General features: G+C 41.9%; 1 protein-coding gene, 1 long non-coding RNA gene and 2 pseudogenes across 3 annotated transcripts in view; 2 read left to right on the forward strand and 2 right to left on the reverse strand.

Annotated features, from left to right (window-relative positions):
* LOC120431003 (cullin-2) overlaps positions 1-23,505 on the forward strand; it is a 76,936-nt gene that overhangs the window by 476 nt on the left and 52,955 nt on the right. The gene's annotated exons all lie outside the window — the stretch shown is intronic.
* On the forward strand, positions 15-7,043 carry LOC120431006 (uncharacterized). Its single transcript, XR_008211910.1, has 4 exons — positions 15-1,318; positions 3,929-5,474; positions 5,534-5,831; positions 5,892-7,043. It is a non-coding gene; the product is annotated as an uncharacterized LOC120431006 (long non-coding RNA).
* Positions 1,407-3,922, reverse strand: LOC120431004 (uncharacterized; annotated as a pseudogene). Its single transcript, XR_008211907.1, has 2 exons — positions 2,318-3,922; positions 1,407-2,261 (listed from the first exon to the last, which is right to left on the reverse strand). The product of XR_008211907.1 is annotated as an uncharacterized LOC120431004 (transcript).
* On the reverse strand, positions 17,038-22,321 carry LOC128092395 (uncharacterized; annotated as a pseudogene).

A 23,505-nucleotide genomic window follows, 5' to 3' on the forward strand; every position in this document is an offset into this window, starting at 1 on the left:
GTAAGAACAAGCCATATAATATAGTTCAGCGGTTCTCAACCTTTTCTTGGTCAGGTACCCCTTTTCGTTTTATCCAAGCTGCTGGTACCCCTTAGCATTCATACACGAAATTTTTTCGTCTAATAAGGTTTTTTTTACATTCTTGATTTCAGAATATTTATCAGCAGAAATTTAAAACTTGAATAGTTCCGTGGGCTTTGATGATGAAAGCTAGTCTTAAAGTCTTTACGCTTAAGGACGATAAGATTGGTTTTCCCAGGTCCTGTGGGTCGTCAGGACTTTGGCAGCCCTAAGGCGCTTGCCTCTGGGTGGCGGATGGAGGATAAAGGGATGAGTTAACTGTAGTGACAGGCTGCAAGGGATCCAGGGAGCGGCCGTGGCTTTGTAAGCGAATGGTCCTGGGTTTCGATGCCCATCTGCTCCCAACGAGAAAGTTTAAGACTTAGAAATATTTGAAATACTGAATATGAACGAAAAATTGTAGTCGCTCAAGGCGGGGTTCGATCCCCCGTCCTTTGAATTGGCTAGGCCATGACGACTTGGTGAACTTGGACTGGAATTAGGAATACTGTTACAGAGAGCGAGTTGTGGCGCTATAACCACGGCAAATAGTGTCCAGCCAGGGCATTCGTGGAAATACAATATCCCATCCCAGAGGGTCCCGGAGTACCAAACCATTGACTAATTAAAGACTAAACACTCCGAACATTTTTTTCAAAAAAATATGACTCATATGCTGTGAACCGCGTGAACCACGTTGAACCGCATCGGCTTACCCCCCGTATGACAGATTTCCTTGGCCGCACTGCCTTTTTCAATTTTGCTTTGTGCTGTTTTGCGCGCGTATCGCATCGAGGCGCGATCGTGTTTGTTTTTGTTTTCGCATCAGCTGTACGGCGGAATTTTTGTTTTTGTTGCAGAACTCCTTCGATTATTATTCAAACAAAATGGTAAGATTTAAGCGAGGGGCGTGACAATCGAAAATAATTAAATAATTTAATTAATTAACTGCAGAAATTAACGAATTAACGCAAAATTAATTTTTGTTTACGATCAAAACATCGCCACCTCTTTTTACATCTCATTGAACCAGTTTGACATTGCGAGCGTTTGTTTTTGTTGTTTTTGTTGTCAGAGAGAAGTGCCTACAGGAGAACGCGCAAAAAAAGAAAAAGAGACCGAGGACACGGTGAAGAAGGGATTCCTGGGACCACTCCAGCTGCTCGGTAAATAGCTTCAGCCAAGGCGCCCCCGCTGGTCGGCGGTCGATTCAGAAGACGTTTCTGTGGATGAGGCCAACAACATGCAGGACATTTGAGTAAGTTTTCAGTGGATGTTGCGAACGGCGATTGACAGGCAGATCCGGGCACCGGTTTCGTGAACGGCGAAATGAAGAAAACTCCAAATTTGCGCACGTTACAAACTAAAATTATTTATTAGTCAATTACAGATAGTTTCACAAATACACAATATGCTTACGACTTCGGTGCGCCCGCACTACCGCTCGCTTCAAACAGTTGTCTATTTCTAATTCTACTTTAAGCAGTAGCACGGGCACCAGGTCATCGTAAGCACACACAAAGAACGATACACAAGAAGTTCAGCAGCAGTGTCCGAGGGGCACGCCACTCTGCGTTTATACGCAACACTCCCCCCCGTAACACTGCCGCTTCACCTAAGCTGTAGTTTTACATCAACTTCTTCGGCGTGCTCCGGAGTTGCTAAGCGAACTTCTTCTTGGTGTTCTTGACGTCATTGATCCAGGATTTGATGGCGCAAACAACTGCTCCGTCGACCCCATTGTTGTTGTCGTCGTCTTAACCAGCCGCTTCTGATTCGCACTCTCCGGTCGCTGACGTTGATGACGACACTCCAGCGTGAGTATCGGCCACGTCCACCATCTCGCACATCTGGTTCTTGCAGGCCGTGGTCGATGCAAAGACTGCTCTCCGCTGGTAAGCTTCGGTGGAAGTGTACTGCTGACGCTGTGCTGACTGTCGCGAGGATGTTCCTTCTGCACCGCCATTGCCCTTTGTCCACAGGCTCCCACTTACTTTGCTCCGTATCCAGACGGAAGAGTTCCAGCTCGCCACTCCCCTGGGAAACAGCTGCAATAGGCCGTGTCCGCTGGTTTTGAACTTCGGGATGATCCCAGCCACGAAGTCTTTGTAATGTTGCGAACGGCGATTGACAGGCAGATCCGGGCACCGGTTTCGTGAACGGCAAAGTGAAGAAAACTCCAAATTTGCGCACGTTACAAACTAAAATTATTTATTAGTTAATTACAGATAGTTTCACAAAAACACAATATGCTTACGACTTCGGTGCGCCCGCACTACCGCTCGCTTCAAACAGTTGTTTATTTCTAATTCTACTTTAAGCAGTAGCACGGGCACCAGGTCATCGTAAGCACACACAAAGAACGCCACTCTGCGTTTATACGCAACAGTGGAGGATTCCTAATTCCAGGGGTAACTCCTTATTCCTATTTCAGACTTCTTCAAGGTGAACGACCAACATCAGAAGAACGATTCCACGCATGTTTCGATGAGCAAAGACCGCCTCCGCGACGTTACCAATCGCCATCCTGATCTTCATCGACCTTATCGGTTGAAACTTGTCCCGTTTCCGTGGGACAGTCCGCGGGACTTCTGAACCTTATGACGGCTGGGAAGCCTCACGGCCGAGCTGCGAGAAAAACGCGCCACAACAGATCGTTCAACCAGTGCTGGCCCCTCTGCCAGCTGACGACCCGGACAGTTCCAGCGGAAATGAACTTAGCTATCTTGAGACTCTAGTGGCGGTCACAGTCGAAATGGAACGTGAGATGTTGAGATTAAAAAAATAAAAATAAAAATAGTTGAAAAATGAAACTCGAATAAAATTGAACTCTAAGCGAGACTCAAAGGTTTCTTAAAATTGGGGAGCATAAACACAAGCAGAAGATTCTTTATTTGATGTTTCAGATCAAACAATTGCATGCAGCTGAATAAAAAAAAGCACTACAAAAAATGCACAATTTTTGTTTGTGGATAAAACGCCAAAGCAACCGGCAGCAGCCATCCGGCGATGTTGCCACGAAGAAATCCCTCATTCAAAGAGACCGAATCCCATGTCGTCATCATCCTCGGATTCGAACTCTTTTCCTTCTTTTGCTCTATTCTTCTCCTTGGCGGCAGCGGCCAGGGCAGCACCACCGGACGGCATCCAGGAGAGCTTCTCGCGGCGGGTAGCGAATCGCTACTAGCGATCAGTTTCACGACGGACTTGCCCTTCAGCTCGTTGACCACCTTGGTGACTCGGGTTGAGTCGGCCTCGATACCGACCGAGCTCAGGACCTTCTCGATGTCGGGTTTCGACGGAACGGCAAGGAGACATGCGCAACTGCGGCGAACAGGCCCAGCAGGAAGTTCAGATGAATACGGTCAAGGCCTCTATGATCGTTATAAGCTGCCGGTTTTCCGAGAATCCGAAATCTTCGATGAAAACTAGATGCGGAAATGGACGATGGATCACCTTTTGCAGCTTCTAGCAACAGAAATTTACTGATTCCTTCCGGAAACATTCGCAAAAACAAATTGAAAACAAAAAAAAAAATTGATCAGCTTTGCCAAATTTTTGACCAAGATCAAATAATCAACACAAACTTGACAGGAGGGTGCGCGAAGGAGACGCAAAACAAATCAATGTTTTCGACAAAGCAGGTTGGGCGCTGTCAAATGTTAGTTGACAAGAGGAATATAATTCCTTAATACATTAAATGCGCAAATTAAATATATTAAGGCCAGTTTCCCCCCCCCTCGGATTTAAGTGTTTTTAAATAGCACAAGATCAGTTGAGTAGTTCAAACTCTTCTTGCGATATGAGGATTTGAACATATTAACCAGATTTTCCTATCTTAAGCGAGAAATCATTTGTCTCTTTCCAGGGAATTCGCTGTCATGTCCTTGACCACGCCCGTGCACCGGCCTCCCAGATAAATGGAGCGTGGTCATTCGGTGCCCACTACCACCAAAACAAGTTGAAGGAACTTCAGTTGGAAAAGCAATGCTCGAGTGAAGGCGTGAAATGACCAGGCTGAAGAGTGCCGTAACCGTTCCTCAAGGACGTGTGCAAGAAGAAGGCTTCCCTACCAACGTAGACCCTGCGACCAAGAAGAACCGCATCCGCGAGGGGAAGGCCCAACCTGGGGCTACCGCAGCCAAGTCGTCGACTTATGTGTGGGTGTATGTGTGTGTATGTTACTGATGTAAATTTGTGGTTAAGTTTGAATTGAAAATATATAAAATTTACAGCTTTTTGTCGATGTTTTAATCAAATATGCCGTTTCCCGAGCTGTTATGTTAGAACCTGGTTTTAAATTCCTTAGCCACAGAAATGTCTTTTGATGACCGTGACTTAGCAAAATACAATCATATTGTTACAAGTCTTTTTCATTGTAAATTTGATTGTAAATGATGATTGATCTAATCAACACTCTAGACATCTTTTTTTAGTTTGAATGAACTTTTCGATTGAAGATTTAATTGATACTAAACAACTTAGAGCTATACCTTGGTTGGAAATGTCCTGTAAGGTGGAGTTGGACAGCGTGCTAATCAGGAGGGCTTGCGTCTAAGAAAAGCTTCAGCGTATCCTGGTTCCGATCGGTTCAAATACGTTCGATTCTACGACTTTCCCCGGGGTTCCGTGTACCGGAACCGGAAGCTTTCACACCGACCACCATCGTGTTTATTCCGGCAAGCACACAAGCCTTTTGCAATCGTTGCTCTCGCGTGCTTAATTTCTTGTGAAACCGGTAATCGGAAGTACCAAGGGATGTTACATGACCGCATGCAGCACCTGCTGATCAACCCGGAACCGATGCCGAATGGCCATTTGTTCCATCGGCGACTTATTACGAAATCGACGGAAATAGAAGGCAAAATTAAAATTAAATTAAAAAATTATGGCGATCAGCCTGAAAAACCTGTCGGTTGTTCCGGTTCTCCGATATTATTGTACGATCAGTTCCTACACACAAAAAAATATTATGGTAATGACAAAAGTAACTTACTTTTGAATTAAAAAGTTGTTAAAATTTGCTACATTAAAAGTTTTTTTCTTGTTTTGAAAATGAAAACTTTTACTGCTACAGTTTTTGAAAATCTCATTGCTCACTGATTTAAAAGTTTTTACTTTTAATTCGACTGTAAAATTTCTTTCATTTTGACGTTCTCGTGTAACCGTGTACGCCTAAGTCGCAAATGTAAACAAACACTTTGGTGGGTCCGGTGGTGCTGGTGAGTCTAGGACGCAAAGCAAAGCCGACCGCGGCAGCAGCCAGGACTCGGACGCGGAAACCTTCGTGAGCCAAACAGCAGCAGCGGAACTCCTTCGAAGGAGGGTGGTGCAGGAGCGGGACGAGGTCGAGTGCTCGAAAAGGACAAGGCCAGCTTCCTGCAGGAACTGCAGCTGTTCCACGGCCGGAATGCGTAAGAAGGAAGCTTGGGTATTTTGTGGGGTTTGTGATTGATTTTGTTTGTTTTTGTAGGATGAGAGGTAGGAATGTGGATTCGCACCGGTTGTATTGGGTGGTGGTGGCCCGGGATTGGTGGTTGAGGGTCAATTCGCGTGAGGACCGAGGCGATATCATCGAGGAGATGGCGCTGCCGAAGCGTTGCATGAACAACGAGATTGCGTTGAAGAAGATTAACTTCCGGTTTTTGGACAAGTACGCGAAAGTTTATTTTCACGATGGGCCTCCGACGAAAAGGAGGACGACGAAAAGCTACATAATTGGAGGTGGTCAGCGCAGATGTTGCACTCGGTGCCGGCGGTTTACAGCACCGGTGAGTATTGAGAATGTGTGCAGTGGCTAGCCAACTTCACTTACTTTCCATCTTTTTTAGCAACTTCCCGCCCACAAACACTCACGTCGCGACGGCGCAGCTTCAGCCGAATGAATCTGGACAGTGAGCCAAAAAAAATCTGTGTCATTCTCGAAGTAGGATTACGTGCTCAAAATCGAACTCCGTACCGAGGGCCTCATCAACTCCATGTTCCGGATGCGCTTCCAGGATCGGGAACTCCCCGTTCAGGCACTTTACTTTCCAGCCGGAAAACGTCGACCACCCTTCCCGAATCAATGGCCAAATCCTCCAAGACTGTCCTTATTGACGCCGGAAACGTGACCATCGTGTTACACTGCTGTCGCGCGTTGAAGCCTCCATCCGGAACCGTCCAGCCTGGGGTATTCGAAAGTGACCGGTGGCGTACCGTATGAAGCAGAAGCTAGTGGAGAAGCGTTAAATACAAAAAAAGTGTTTTCCTAACATACTGTTTAATTATTTTTTGTAATAAATGTAAAAAACCAAGCACATTTTTCTAAAATTATCCCTGTAGTGCTAAATGTTGTGTATTCTTGCCATAAAAGGTTTCTTTTACAATTAAAAGTAAAATACTTTTACCAATACAACGATTTTGTTCCATAAATGCATGGTAGTATCAAAAACTTTCCAACTTTTAAATTGAAAAGTTTGAACTTTCTACGAATATTCACCAACGCGAACTTTTAATCCAACGAACGATCTTTTTAAATTTAGAGTAATTTTTCTTTGTGTGTAGCTGGACTCGGTCACTGGAAACGACCGACGGCTCAGTGACCGACGAAATAGGCGGCGGGCCAGATGCGGGCATAAAAATGTCAAAATCTCTTCCCCCTCACTTCGTCTTACCATCCAGCTGCAGCTTTGTTGGCAAACGGAGCACGCGGTCGCATGATGGCGGCATCGAGCCAGAATTAGGGGTGATCATGTGATTAAAAATGAAAGTTTTTTCAAGAAAAATAATAATTTTTCCGACCGAATTAAAAAATTGCGAGCATGTTCAAACAATTATTCCTGATGTCGGAGAAGTGATAAAAAAGCAAAATTTTAATCCATAATTTTTCTATAAATTGAATTTTTTCACTCCAACTGGGAACCCCTAGATCTATCCACGACCGTTTCCAATGACCGTGAGAAGATGCCAGAAAATCCAGCTACGAGCTAAATCCACAATATTGGGATGGCAAATGCATCCTCAAATAAATCGAATGTGTGTGTTTGTTTCGATTCACCAATCAAAACAAAAAAAAAGAAACGTCAGAAAATCGTCAGTGGAGCCAGTTCTTGACATTTTGATCTGTCATTTTTGACAGTGAACCGGCCGTGCCGAGGGGTCATAAAAAGGTTGAGTCATGGTTCAGATCCCACTGTATAGTCTTTTATTAGTATATGACCAAACCTTCTTAGCATGGTGCTCCCAACGAATACAACCAAATCTCGGAGCGTATGGTGGTGTGTCCCCACGCTTCTTCCTCCCCTGTCGATTCAGAATTGTGTTGTTGTTCGAACACTCTGTGCTCAAACTCAACCCAATTATGAGTCATCTCTGCGATACGGCTTTACGCAGTAGGCCTGGCCGCTTTAACGCTTGTGATGTTTCAATGCATTCTAATGCAATGGCGCATTACAAATGTTAATAAATGACAAGAAGAGAGCTAGGCGTCATCTAACCTAAGGCACTCTCCAGGATCCCTTCGAAAGATTGGCTGCGCTAGGGTCTGATTAGATCAGATTAGATTAGTGACAGGCTGCAAGGGATCCGGATCCACAGCAGTCTTCATAACGGTAAACTATCCTATGGGCAACGCTTACAAAGATGTTCTATTATGAACAAAACGACCTCTTTGAAGAAAAGCGCTCACGCGGACCGTATCATCGCTCGATGGAAAGTGCTTTTTCTCTGTAGTACTAGCGCGAGTACTCACACGATAAGTTAAGATGCGCGACGAAATGTTATTGTTGTCATTTTTATGTTAGTCTACTTTCGGAAGATACTGTTGTCCTTTACTTCTGTTCTTTTCAAACCAGTTCCAGATCTTACAAGCAATCAACAATTTAAAACAAGAACAGCCAAAGAAAGCAGCTTGCGCCAGAAGGAAGGAAGACGAACACTAAAAGGACGATGAGAAACTACAGCGTCTGCGTGATATTCCGGATGCGGCTGTAAGCGATTGAAACTTCAACTTGGGGATCGCCAAGCCATGTAGGCCATCAAGCAATTGCAGCTCCCGCAAAAAGTACCTTTTCCAGTGATCGGTAAGATGGGTATGTGACTTTAGTTGTCTTTAGTATTTACAGTCGGCTCACTGGTTAGTTAGTTTTTTTGTAACTTTTTTTAGGTTGTTTTATAATTCCAGACTCTAGTTATGTCACGGCGTCTTTTTCAGGGGGGTAGTATTTTTTGAGAAATAGCAAGAAAACTGTCATATACATATGAAAGTGTGGAACATCCCCGTTCATTTGTGGGGCGAACGAAAATCTTTGGTCGGAAAAAATCAAAGTTATCCTTATTTGAAGTGATTGAAATAAAAACCAAAACATACAAAAATATGTTGATTCGGTTGAAATCCAAAATTCATAAATGTGACTTACTGTTGAGCATAAACCCAACCAATTACACTTTTTTGTAGTGATTTATACACTCAATGGACCCAGAAACATTTCTCAAAAAAGAATTCATCGAAATAATGATCTGAATATCGAAAACATTGCGGTTTTTTTTTGTTGCCCAATGGGCATTGGGTTTAGTTCACTGCGACCACCTGAGAAGGCTATCTTTTGTGATGTACCCTGGTTACTACAAATTACTCGTATCCATTGGATCGGAAGACGAGGGGTTATTTTGCAGACATGGTTTATCCCAATTCGGCGCAATACAGTCGATGAACTGTATGACCTTCTTGGGATGGGTGTGGTGCCATACATCGTACGGCGTAAGAAGGTGCGATCCAAGGAACCGCAGCCTTCGAGACACAAGTGCTCCGCAGAAGCAGAGTAAATGTGCCGAGCTTTCCAGCTCAGTTAAACAAAAACGACAGAGGTTGTTAGGCCACCTGCCGATTTTGTGCAGGTGATATCTGGCAGGGCAATGTCCTGTTAGAAGCCCTGCGAGTATTCGTAGTTCCCTACGTTTTAAGCCAGGAAGTTTCCTGGCAATTGAAGGACTTGGAGTGATAAAAGTTTTAGCTTGTCTCAATCCTCGCATCTCGCCCCAGATTGAAGTGATTTGCGATTGTCCCCAATTAGTTATTTCTTGCTTCACGGCACTTTTTGAGATTCCAAGGAATGGCTCGGGACCCACGAAGATGTTTGATGAGCCTTGTCTGGCAAGTTCATCAGCCATTTCGTTGCCTTCAATGCCGCAGTGCCCTGGGACCCAAAACAACATGACTCTGTTATGCCGAGAAGCAAGTTCCCTGAGGGAAGCGACGCACTCCCAAACAAGTTTGGATTCGCATTTAGAGGATTTTAATGCCAATAGTGCAGCTTGGCTATCCGAGAATACACGTCCTCGCACAGATGTGTATGGCATACACTTCTGCTTGAAAAACGGTAGGCCACTTTCCCATAGATATGGTTTCCCTGGTTCGAGGACCGAAGACTCCAGCTCCAGTAGAAGTGCCCATTTTTGAACCATCCGTAAAGAAACGAATAGTTCCTTCTGGAAGTGTAGGTCCTCCATTACTCCACATTTGGCGATTTGTTTCAATCACCTCATATGGAATGTGCATGTTGGGCCTCACCTCCATGCAGTCCGAGACTGAAGTTGCAAGGGGGGAAATGTCAAAAGCCTTCACGATCCGCGAGTGACCCGTTCCATCTCCTTCCACCCAGTTGTTACACCGTTGTAGTCGTAGAGCGCCAAGCGCTGCCTCCTGCTTCACATGTAAATGTAAAGGCAGAATGCATAGCATGGCTTCCATGGCCGCGTTGGGGGTTGTTTTCATTGCACTCGTTACAGAGAGACATGCCAGTCGTTGGAGCTTGGTCAGCTTCGACTGACATGTCTTCTGTTCAATCTTCGGCCACCAAACGGTCGACGCATAGGTTACCCTAGGTCGAGCGATGGTGGTGTAAGACCAGAATGCAAGTTTCGGTTTAAGGCCCCAGGTTTTGCCGAGCATTTTGTTGCACGCCCAGATAGCAGTAGTTGCCTTCTTTACCGCATAGTCCATATGTGCATTCCAGTTCAGCTTTTTGTCAAGGATTACTCCTAAATATTTGACCTCAGAACTGAAGGTCAGTTGGGTTCCTTTCAAGGTAGGCGGCCAAAGGTCGTGTTTCCTCCTGTTAGTAAACGGGATTATCACGGTTTTGTTGGGGTTTATTGTCAGCCCTTCCTGCTCACACCACGACATGGTGCAGTTTAGAGCTGACTGTAGACGGTCCGATAACGTTCCGTCGTACTTCCCCCGGATGATTAAGACTACGTCGTCAGCATATCCAATGACTTCGTAGCCGAGTAGTGTAAGTTTTCTTAGAAGACTACTCCCCCTTGCGGACAGCTTTTGGCTGCTGTTATTGTGATAGATGTGTCTCCTAGCGATGCTGAAATCTCTCTGCTCGTAAGCATAGCATGAATCCAGCTCGCAGTTGTTCCATCGACTTTCCTCGACCGGAGCGCTTCATTGATGGCTGTGTACGAAGTGTTATCGAAAGCGCCCTGAATATCAAGAAAAGCACAAAGTGCAGATTCTTTATATTTCAGTGCGTTCTCGATACGTGACACTAACGCGTGTAGGGCAGTTTCGGTCGATTTGCCCGCTTGGTATGCATATTGGTGTTTATGCAAAGGGAAGTCCTTCAAGAACTTCGCCCGGATGTGGTTATCCGTGATTTTCTCCATAAGCTTGAGCAGCGTCACTGTCAGACTTATGGGTCTGAAGGCTTTTGGCATCGTGGGGTCACTTCTGCCGGCCTTAGGTATGAAGATCACCTTAACTTTGCACCAGCTTCGAGGGATGTAGCCCAGGGTGAAGGTGGCTCGAAGTAATTTGATCAACTCAGCCATTATGGTGTCGACTGCCTTTTGGAGAAAGATTGGAAGGATGCCGTCGGGTCCTGCAGCCTTCGATGGTTCAAATGTGCCGAGGGCCCATCTGATTGAAGACTGGTTGAACATTCGACGGGCTAGGTGGACTGACTCTCTTGATGGTCGGCACCATACGCCATCTGCAGTCCGGATACTAGCTGCATCCTCCTCTCTTTCAGTTGATTCTGGAAAGTGCGTACTCATGAGTACTTGCAGTGTTTCCTTGTTTGTGACAGTGAGAGTGCCTTGCTCGTCTCTCACCTGTCCTAGACCGTTGGAATGGTCTTTTGACAACGCCTTTTGGAGTCGGGTTGCTTCAGACATCGAGCTTATGTCCTCACAGAAATTAGCCAGGCTAGTTTTTTTGGCTCTCCTCAACTCCGCGTTATACTTCGTTAGGGCTGCTTTGTAGGCATCCCATTCGGAAGTGAGCTTAGCTCTGTTGAAAAGTCTTCTAGCCTCCTTGCGGAGACTGCTCAGGCTTTCGCTCCACCACGGTACGTCCCGACAGATTTCCCTCACCTTCTTAGGGCAGCTTGCCTGGTAGGCTGCCGTGATCCTGCGTTGAAGAGTATTCGCTGCAGTATCCAATTCTTCGGGGGTTCGTATTCGTGAAGGAGCGTCTTGTTTGGACCGGCAAAGGTGACCTCGAAAGGCGTTCCAGTCCGTGTCATTTGGGTCACGAAACGTTTCCCTTTTCAGTTGACTGGCTTCAATGTCAAAGACAATCTGTCTGTGATCAGATAGACTAGCTTCTTCAGAGATATGCCAGTTTTTTTATTTTGTCTGCAAAAGCAGCATTACACAGAGTGAGGTCCAAGACCTCCTGTCTTGCGACAGTAACAAAAGTAGGTTCATTGCCCTTATTGCATACATTGACGTTGTTAGACGTCCAGTATTCAAGAAGGCGCTCACCTCTATCGTTAACATCCGTGCTTCCCCATATCGTCCTGGTCACCAGGAAAGTAAGCAGATGCAACAACCGTCTCCTGCTTTCCCTTGGTGGTCGGGACGGTCACCATTGCTGCAACGATGTCTCGTTGGACGAATTCCGTGATTGGAGTACACTTGATGTTTCCGCTCAGCAGAATCGCCGTTCTTGATGTTGCCTGCGTATTGCTGTAGATCAATCTACTGCTTTGACAGGACAGTCCAAGGATTTTGTTGTGGTTCACCCACGGTTCTTGAACGAGAGCAATCCCCAATTGCTCTTTAGTGAACCTCCGACTAAGGATACTGGAAGCACCCTTAGCATGATGGAGGTTAACCTGGATGCAACGGATATTGTTCATTGTTCAGTTGAACCTGCCGTTTTCTCCAAGATGTTTTGATGATCCGGGAACAGGATGGCAGTGTCCTGCAGCTTGGTCGCTGATGTGTGTTGAGGATGCGGGTTCCTCTTGTATAGTACATGAAGTACTGGAAGGCCACATGAGGTCGGTTTTGGATTGTATATCTGTACCTGAGAGTTTTCTGAAATGCTGTGTTGACGAAAGGTAAAATACCGTGCTCATCGTAGCGGGGGTGCTCAAGCGGTGAGGTTGTTGCGTGAATTTTCAGAATGTTTAGCTGTACCGGTGCTATATTCGCAAAAAAGCGAAAATATGCATGTGGTTGCCTAGTTTTCGTCAAAGACTGTTGCGTAACCTTACCATCTCTCGCAGAATTGCTCCGAAGAACAACAGAAGGTTCTCGTTTGGTACTGGATAACTCTCCTACTTCCTTCCACATGTGAACCTTCCTGTGCATGTCTCTCATGCGTTCCGACACCGCAAACTGCACTCTACAGTTTTCCGCCGACTCTTCTCTTCTAGTGGTGTCCTCTCTTCCGGCGGATTTCATGCTTCTTCTTCCTTCCTTCCGCGTTGGTTCCAGCTGAGGGAAGCAGCTGGCACTTGGGTTTTGGTTTTTATCAGTTTCCATGTTGATAAACCTTGTTTTCAGGACTCCTACAAACTTCAACTGTGACTCGGGCTTGCAAAGACACAGAGGAGACTACATACTGCGTGGGGCGTCTTGGTACCACGCAGGCTCCGTTCAGACCTGGATACTTCTTGCTCCCCTCCAGACATACATCCCTTGGCACGGGTCGCTTGACACTGTAGATTGGGGATTGGGATTTGGGAAAGGGATTGGGGATGGGGAATGGGACGTGGTTCTCTGTATGGCTTTTTGCGAGATGAGAGCAGAGGACAACAATCATCTCAACGTTTCCACTATACCCGGGCTAACGACCGGCAGTTCCAGTTCACGATGATTTCCCTTTATATGTTAAATAAAAACACTTATGATTTTGGCACATATTCCGTTTGTCAGCGTTTCCTGTCATTACTGGCGGGAAAAATCTACGTGGAATCAGCTGTGCAGACCTCATGTGTGACAGGAATGCAGATTGAGCGACTCCCACGCATGAAATTGCGGTTTTTGGGAAAGGGGTGTACAATTTTATCAGAAAATCTCCCAAATTTTCAATAAAACCTTTATAACTTTTTTCCCTTATTTTCAATCACTTTGCGTGCTTCGGGAAAAATGTTCCTTGCATCGTTTCCCATAAGAAATGATATGATCTGAACCATAAATCATGTCTATGTAGACTCATAACAATACTAAATTGAAATAGACGAAATTTCGCCCCATGGGAAAAAAGTTCAAAAACTTCAAATGAGGATAACTTTGATTTTTCCCGACCAAAGATTTTCGTTCGCCCCGCAAATGAAACACTTTCATATGTATATGACAGTTATCTCAAAAAATACTACCCCCTGAAAAAGACGCCGTGATTGTAAATTTAACAAAAAAAACTTTTTGATAAAGTGAATTTTTCGAGTTTTAACTATTTTCAATTAAGGGGTTACATACATGTAAATCGAAAAAAATGTAAGAGGTTGGTTTGGGCACACACTTGAACTTTCTTTAAATCTGTTTTAAGGGCATTAAAATATATATTTTCAACTATTATCAAAATAAATTTGAAGATATTTGGTTGTATCATAGCCGAGATATAGCCATTTTAAGTTAGCAGTTTCAAAAAACGGGTGCCACGATATCTCCACACTGCTTTGACCAAATCGGCTCAAAATTTTGGTGAAGCCTCGTTAAACCGGTCCTGTGTGCATGACGAAGCTCGATTTTCAAAAAGTTTGTTTGAAAAAAAGATAAAAATATTTTTATGTTTTTCTTATCAAAAATCACCAGTTTTTGATTTTTGTATTTTTTTTAAAGCGAAATTTTAAAATCGAGCTTCGTCATGCACACGGGATATGTCTTGCAAGTCTACATCTCAAATTTCAGACAATTTGGTCCATCCCATCTCGAGATATCGTGGCACCCGTAAATCAACTCGGTGTTCAGAGAAAAACGTTCACAAAGTTTGACAGTTCGCTTTGCGCATGGCGAAATTTTGAACGTAAATCGTCTCTTACTCAGTTTATTCATGAAATATCTCCATGAAACTTTCAGGAGTGATTGAAAATCCACTCTTAAGTGGATTTATAAAATTTTCTGAAATATGAAATTTTTGATTTTCTACATGTACAACCCCTTAAAATAAATCAAATATTTTTCATCTCTAAAAAAAATCTTTACCGTCATGTGGGGCGAATCGGGACTACAGTATGAATAGGGACAGCAGTTTTTAGAGCACTTAAAAGCTTGAAATTTGGAAAACGATGCACTATTGTCTGTTCTTTGTCTGTTCTATCCGAAACTAAAAAAATCCAAATATTGTACAGTAACAAGGCTAAAACAGCAGTTCCAATTCGCCCCATGTGACCCGTTTCGCCCCAGATGATGGTACTGCTTTTTTGAACATTCTAACGTTTTTAAACAACCCCACGATAATATTTCGAAAGAGTGTTTTGTTTGATAATTTTGAAGAAATGTCTTGATCTTGAAATTGAAATAGAAAAATTAAGAATAAAAATCACTTCATTTTTTTGTAACATTGAAAATAAGAGCCATATTTAACATCAATAAAAATATTAGGTACCTTATTGGGTAACATTTACAATAAAATATGTTTTCCTAAGTTTAATTTTTTGACAAAACTAAAAGACAGGTCGAAAAAATAATGTTAAACAATGAAACTTTAGAATCTTTTACCAACCTTTTGATTTTTTATAGAGATGATAGTTTCTTTCTTTCTTTCTTTTCCAGATTTGAGACAATAATTTAAAGAAAAAAATGAACAAAAAACTAAAAAACGGTACAATTTATTTAAATTAATACAATTCTTATCGAATGCAATCGATTTTTCTCATTAAAATATTTTTTTAAATGTTTTCTATGTGTTTTGTCGATTTTTTTTAAAACATAGCTTGGCCAACAATACGAAATAAAATAAAAATCTAGGAAAACCATATCATAAACTTTGCCAAAGATTTGTGATCAGAACATGCCATTTCAATGTACAGATTTTCGAAAATATTCATAGCACTTCTCTCACATTCTTTCGACATTATTCTTGGAACTGAAACTAACTGGGACGAAAGCGTCCACCCTGAAGAAATTTTTGGAAACAATTATTTTGTATTCCTAGGCAATAGAAATTTAAATCTCAGTCAGAAAAAGTCAGGAGGCGGCGTCCTCTTAGCCATAAATGCCAGACTTAATCCAAAAGAAATTGTAACTCCTTGGGCATGAGTAAGGACCTCGACGCCGTTAGCAATGTTGGCTTTAAAATAAAATTTCGTGATAATATCACTTCCCCCCCCAGCCAACATTTTTGCCATGCGAAGCGGGCCTCGACGCTGTGTCTAGGTTTAATTCCTAGCTAGGAGCCATCAGTGTCTTAAGAGGTGGTCCCAAGGCCGAGTAGGAGTTCATGAAGCAAATTAGTCGTCTCCCACCCCTTTTAAATTTAAAAATGAACTCTGAAACCAGCGCTTACTCACAACAGAAACAGAGGCCTCTTCTAGGCATTGTAGGATAGAATAGATTTTGAAATTTATTTAAAAAATGTTACGTGCATAAATATTAAACTTCCATTTAAGTAATAATACAAAGCATTTTGATATGTCAAAATTTTCATAGAGTCTCGGTCAATCAATAATGTAATGATATCGGACAAAATTCGTTAATCTGTTGAACTAACGGTTTTCGGATTATGGTTGTATCGACCATTGTTGCGAATCAAGGATCTACTGGAGGTTGACGATCAAATAGAACCTAACATTTCAAAAGGGCGCATGGGTTTTGTAAACAGGAGTGTATCTCTCCCACTCAAATAACAGTTTACAAAAGGTATGATAGGGATACGCTCCTGTTTGCAAAGCTTGTGTGTCCTAATAAAATGGAAGGCACGAAATAGTCGTCTTAACGACGAGTGTTCAACTTGTAAAATATGAACAGTTAATTTAAGGTTGTTAATTCAAGTTAGTTAGTTTTCCATAAATGAATAATTGGATCTAAATAATTAGTTGAATTGGTCGAAGTGTTCTATTTAATTGGCAGATCTGCTTCTAGTTGTAATGTAGGACAAGACTACTGACGGACGCGACAGGACGTGGCCCAGAAAAAGGCCTCAAGATTTGTATTCCCTAGACAAGTTAGTTTTTTTCTTTCGATTTCATATTTTTAAATTTCCTTTAAATTTGATATACATGTTAGGTTTCCTTTGTATAAATCTCCGATTAGTTACGTTTTCTTATTTAATTAACTAATGACTTAATTTCCTCCAGGCCATTTTATTTTGAATCAAAATTTAAGACTTTCATTATTCAGTGTTAAACTAAGATTACCGTAACTGCTCAAGTCATCCAAGTTCTTACTACTCACACCTACACTAATTTTCTTTCACCTTCCCCCTCCCGATCCCCTATATCTTCCGGTGGTGTTCATTTTGTATGCAATACTAGTTCGGCCACTACCCTTTTTTCCACAAGAAACCGGACTTGGACTGACTTGAGGCCGCGTCCCCCACCTTGCTCCGTAAAACGAAAACGAACTTAATCCAAAAGAAATTGTAACTGAAAAACATTTTCAATTTGAACAAGTCTGGGCCAAAGCCACTATTGCAGGCCAAGTACACATTTTTGCATCAGTATACTTTCCGCCGGACCATGCAAATAAACAGTCTTATGAACTCGTCTGGGCCAAAGCCACTATTGCAGGCCAAGTACACATTTTTGCATCAGTATACTTTCCGCCGGACCATGCAAATAAACAGTCGTATGAACTATTCTTTAAAACAATAGAAATCATAACATCAAAAATGGAACCGGAAGTAAAACTTCACATTTATGGCGACTTTAATCAAAGCAAAGTCGAATTTATATCTGCACACAAAGAAAAAATACTCTGATTTTAAAAAGATCGTTCGTTGGATTAAAAGTTCGCGTTGGTGAATATTCGTAGAAAGTTCAAACTTTTCAATTTAAAAGTTGGAAAGTTTTTGATACTACCATGCATTTATGGAACAAAATCGTTGTATCGGTAAAAGTGTTTTACTTTTAATTAGAAAAGAAACCTTTTATAGCAAGAATAAACAACATTTAATACTACAGTGTTAATTTCAGAAAAATGTGCTTGATTCTAGGCTTGATTTTATATTTATTTTTAAAAGTTTTAAACAGTATGTTAAAATTATTGCAATAATTATTATTATTATTAAGACATTTTGTTATTGTATTTAACGCTTCTGGCCAAAATCCGAGTCCAAGCTGTACCGATTCTTAGGGTACGCCACCGGTCACTTCCGAAGACCCCAAGCTGGACGGTTCCAGACGGACGTTTCGACGCGCGACAGCAAAGTAGAGAACAGGATGGTCACGTTGTCGGCCTTCATCAGGACAGGTTTGGAGAAGTTGGCTGTAGATTCGGCAAGGGTGATCGACGTTTCCTGGCTGGAGTGTGAAGTGCCTGAACGGGGAGTTCCCGATTCTGGAAGCGCATCCGGAAGATTGGGTTGATGAGGCCCTCGGAACGGAATTCGATTTCGAGCACTTCATCCTCCTTCGAGAATGACACAGATTTTTTCGGCACGCTGACCAGGGTTCATTCGGCTGGAGCTGCGCCGTCGCGAGATGAGCATTTGTGGGAGGTTATTTGCTAAAAGAGATGGAAGTAAGCAAAGTTGGCAAGCCACTGTACACATTCTCATTACTCACAGGTGTTGTAAACCGCCGGCACTGAGTACAACATCCGCTCTGGCTACCTCCGATTATCCCGCTTCTCGTCGTCAATCCTAAAAAAAAAACAAACAAAATCAATCACAAGCCCCACAAAACACCCAAGCTTTCTTCTTACTCATTCCGGTCGTGGAACAGCTGCAGTTCCTGCAGGAAGCTCGCCTTGTCCTTTTTGAGCACTTCACCTCGTCCCGCACCCGCACCACCCTCCTTCGAATGCGTTCCGCTGGTGCTGTTTGGCTCACGAAGGTTTCCGCGTCCGATTCCTGGCTTCTGCCACCTTCGGCTTTGCTTTGCGTCCTAGAATCACCAGCACCACCAGACCCACCAAAGTGTTTGTTTACATTTGGAACTTAGTCGTACACGGTTACACGAGAACGTCAAAATGAAAGAAATTTTACAGTCGAATTAAAAGGAAAAACTTTTAAATCAGTGAGCAATGAAATTTTCAAAAACTGTAGCAGTAAAAGTTTTTATTTTCAAAACAAGGAAAAAAACTTTTAATGTAGCAAATTTTAACAACTTTTCAATTCGAAAGTAAGTTACTTTTGTCATTACCGTAATATTTTTTTGTGTGTGACCAAGAAAATGAAGCAATTCTTCTCCCAGTCATTGGGGAAAATGAAACTTTGCATTTTCTCTTTGACAATATTGCAAATTATGGACTTTTCCAAATCAATCACCAACCAAAGAAATTCATTTTTAGACCTTTTATTCATTAACTGTATTGAAGACTTTCATGTACAAGAATCTGTAACCCCCCTTTGGAAGAATGAAGTCTTCCATACAGCAATTGAATATTCTATTTATGTCCATAAAAACACTTTGCCCATTGACTGGGAATATGAAGAAGTCCTGGAATACAATAAAACAAACTTTGTAGAAGCAATTGACTGGCAAAATTTATTTAATATTTGATCAAATAAACAAACAATCAATCAATCAATCAATCAATCAATCAATCAATAATGAAGGAAATGTCGACGAATTAGTACGAAAATTCTATACGGAAATTAACACTATAACATCTGAAACCGTACCTACTAGAAGAAGACGACGTAATAACACAGGCAATAAATACCCAGTGTGGTTCACTCCACAACTAAGAAATTTAAAAAATAGAAAACAAAAAGCCTACATACTATACAGAAACAATACAAATGACACAAATCTTCTGAATTATCTGAATATTGTCGACCTTTTTTTTTTGGCACTCAATTCTGCCAACGAAGAATATAATAGTAAAGTCGAATCTGAAGTCAAATCATTCCCAAAAAATTTCTTTAATTACGTAAAATCCAAATCCAAAAGTAGTAACTTCACAGAAAAAAAAATGATGGTAATATTCATCAGGAAATGGTGACAGATATTGTGGCAAAAAAAATGATAAATTTTACCATAGAAAATGATGAATTTTCATCAGAAAATGATGAAATTTACCTCAAATAATGATGAAATTTACCCAAAAAAATGATGAAATTTACCGCAAAAATGTTGAATTTTACTGAAGAATGTATATTATTGCATTAAAAAATGTGTAATTTGTGGCTGAGAAAGTGGAAGGATAGGTATTGAACTGTCATCCATTTCAGAGAACTTAAATAAAACATTTGATTCAAACGAATATTTTTTTCATGACTTTCAGGCTACTTTGTGGGCGGCAATCAGTTAGCGGTCAACTGCTTGATTGGTCTAAGGACCCGGGTTGGTTTTTTAGCAAATATTACTTTAAGGTTAGACGGAACGCCAGTTCTTGGACAACTTTTGTTCAACTTAAATAAATGTCTGAACTTGAGACAGAGCACGTGCGTGTACGAATTGGAAATAAACATCGTTGTTAGGTAGCCCCTTACAGCTGGCCGCGCGAAAATGGTCAGTTTTGGGCGCTAATAACTTCGCGGGAAAAAATCCTAAAAATATGGTGTCTTCGGGAAAGTTGTTCTAAATTTAATGAAGGTTCTACATTTGAGAAATGGTAAGAATCGGATAACTATGGCGCTTTCTACAGGTAAAAAAGTAAACAGTTGCTTTTCTCCATACATTTTGAAGATTTTTCCCATACAAACTTTAAGCGATTGGAGGGAGGGGTTCCCGTGGTCAGAATGAGCTCAAATTTGGAATTCAGCCTAGGGATGGTTCAATCTTTGATTTCAGGGGGTACCACCCTACTGTGTACTTACCAAAAAAAATGCTGCAAGCAGTAGCTACCTTCCCAGACGAAGTTTCACCAGTTGAAATCCTTGAGATATTATCCCACATGAAATATCCAACTGCTATAAAAAACGATTTTTTTACAAAGTGTCATATTCTTAAGAAAACAAAACTTATCTAAAAGTGGAAATAGACGTCGACTAATGGTGATTAGATCCGAAAACATTTTTTTTTTACTTATGGCGGCTGCTTTTTCCACGTTGGCTTTGGCATTTTCCAAGAGTCGTTTGTCCTGAGAAGCTGTAAAGATGAGTTGATAGTTATGTTTATTGATATTTAAAATTGTCATTAGGACTCTTAACTGTTGCGGTGTCAATCCAGAAACCGAAAAGTGATGCGTGTTACGCGAGAGGGGCCATCAAAGAATGCTTTTCACCAAACCAATTTGATAACACTCAAAGAAATAATTAAAAACAATATTTTTGGAAATTGTTAGTCCTGTTTTTACTTACAAAATGAACATGAACACCAATTTACTTCAAATTTAACGTTTGTTGAAAAAATCAATTTTTAATTATATTTTGGATGAATACGTACGATAAACAAGTCATCCCGACTAATCAACTATCCTGAAATAAATGGATCGTACATCAGATTCTTCATGAACTGTTCAAACCCCAAAACTCGACAGGCAACTTCCTCCAAACTTAACCAAAAAAGCACCACTTTTTAAGGATTCTTGGACGCGCAAGTGGCCAAAACACCCGGCACCTTCCTCCAGACCGATCCGGAAGAAGCACCAACACAAACTCACCAAAACAAATGACGAAGGCGGCACGGAATCGGCGACGATTCCTGGACGTAAACACCCGGCACCTTCCTCCAGACCGATCCGGAAGAAGCACCAACACAAACTCACAAAAACAAACGACGACGGCGGCACGGAATCTGCGACGATTCCTGGACGTAAACACCCGGCACCTTCCTCCAGACCGATCCGGAAGAAGCACCAACACAAACTCACCAAAACAAATGACGACGGCGGCACGGAATCGGCGACGATTCCTGGACGTAAACACCCGGCACCTTCCTCCAGACCGATCCGGAAGAAGCACCAACACAAACTCACCAAAACACACAACGACGACGGCGGCACGGAATCGGCGACGATTCCTGGACGTAAACACCCGGCACCTTCCTCCAGACCGATCCGGAAGAAGCACCAACACAAACGACGACGGCGGCACGGAATCGGCGACGATTCCTGGACGTAAACACCCGGCACCTTCCTCCAGACCGATCCGGAAGAAGCACCAACACAAACTCACCAAAACAAACGACGACGGCGGAACGGAATCGGCGACGATTCCTGGACGTAAACACCCGGCACCTTCCTCCAGACCGATCCGGAAGAAGCACCAACACAAACTCTCAAAAACAAACGACGACGGCGGCACGGAATCTGCGACGATTCCTGGACGTAAACACCCGGCACCTTCCTCCAGACCGATCCGGAAGAAGCACCAACACAAACTCACCAAAACACACAACGACGACGGCACAGAATCTGCAACGATTGTTTGACACACGAGCGACCAAAACTCCCGGACGCGCGACGGTTGAATCACGATCCGACAGGCTTCTGCCAACCACTTTTCAAAACGTTGCGTTTGACAGTTGTCAAAGTCCCTGGGTCAAAAGATGATTGAATATTGTACCTAAATTTGATGAATATTACTCAAGTATACGAGTAACAAAAATAATGTTGAATATTCATCAAAAATAAGGTAATACTACACATTTTTTGTGTAAAACCTGTTTGACAAAAAATAATTTCGTTATTCAACAATTATAGAGGTAAAATTCATCATTTTTTTTTTCAACATTCTGTTTTCAACCTTCCATTTTTACATTATTTTTTGCTGTGTTCCCATCGCAAATGCAACGAAAATGTAGGCAGTAACTCAAAAGAAATTTGCAAACCTCATTTTCCGAAGAAGACCGCGACCGCGACTACTTTTCATATATACCGGAATTTCCAAATGACGTCTCAGTCAATTCTTTGTCAGAAACGGAAGTACGCCAGGCATTGAAGGACTTAGACTCATCAAAAGGACCAGGACCCGACGGAACAGCACCTGCATGCCTAAAGAACCTTGCAGAAGAATTGACATATCCACTGCATCATCTTTTCAACATGTCAATAAATACTGGAAAATTCCCACAAACATGGAAAAAGTCTTTTTTGGTGCCTATTTTCAAGTCAGGCCCAAAATCAAACATACGTAATTATCGCGGAATTGCCCTTTTGTCTTGCATTCAAAAACTTTTCGAATCTATTATAAATGAAAAAATCTTTCAGCAAGTAAAAAACCGCATCACATGTAAACAAAACAGCTTTTTTAAAGGCCGCTCTACTAGCACTAACCTTTTAGGATTTGTAAATTTTACACTGAATGCAATGCATAATCGCAATTTCGTAGAAGCAATTTACACAGACTTTAGTAAGGCATTTGACAGAATCGACATACCATTATTAATCTTCAAACTGCAGAAAATTGGAATTCAACCGAATCTTTTGGAATGGCTTAAGTCATATTTGACTAAGCGCGAACAAATTGTTCGCTTCCAAAATGTACTATCGGAATCAATTCACGTCACCTCTGGGGTTCCGCAAGGATCCCATCTAAGACCTCTTCTTTTCATCTTGTATGTAAACGACATTTCCTTTATTCTTAAAAAAATTAACGTACTTGTATATGCAGACGACATGAAATTGTATATGGAAATAGGAAATGCCAATGACAGTCATGTATTCCAAAACGAAATTGACTGATTCTTAGCGAAGCTACACCAAAATGTCACTTTTTTCAATTTTCAATGTGATTTTTTATATGAATAATTTCATTTTAATTATGATCTAATAATTGCAATGTGCTTTAAATGCGTTACCTTATCTGAAATGCCAAAAATATTGACCAAATAAGGTCTGCAAGTCATTGAATGGGAGAGGAGTTTTTTCATAAATCTGCTCCTTTCGTTGTCCCGCCACGAAAAGAAATGGCTGGCAAAAACTCAAATCTCAACCAAATCTTTTAGTTCAAGGAGCAAAAGATTCGTTTTTCAATTTGTGATAATGTGTAGAAGAGCAAAAGTTTTAAAAAATCAATCTGGCAAAACTGTGTCGATTTTTTTGGTGTGCCTTTTAAAATTCCAGTTTTACGATGTTGTCCCGTCACGCTACATTTTCATTTCAGGAGAAGCACAGGTGTAATATTGTTCATTATGCATGTCATTTCTATGTTGGAAAATCAATTATCTTTTCAAA

This window comes from Culex pipiens, chromosome 1, assembly GCF_016801865.2.
Source record: "Culex pipiens pallens isolate TS chromosome 1, TS_CPP_V2, whole genome shotgun sequence".
Classification (NCBI taxonomy): Eukaryota; Metazoa; Arthropoda; class Insecta; order Diptera; family Culicidae; genus Culex; species Culex pipiens.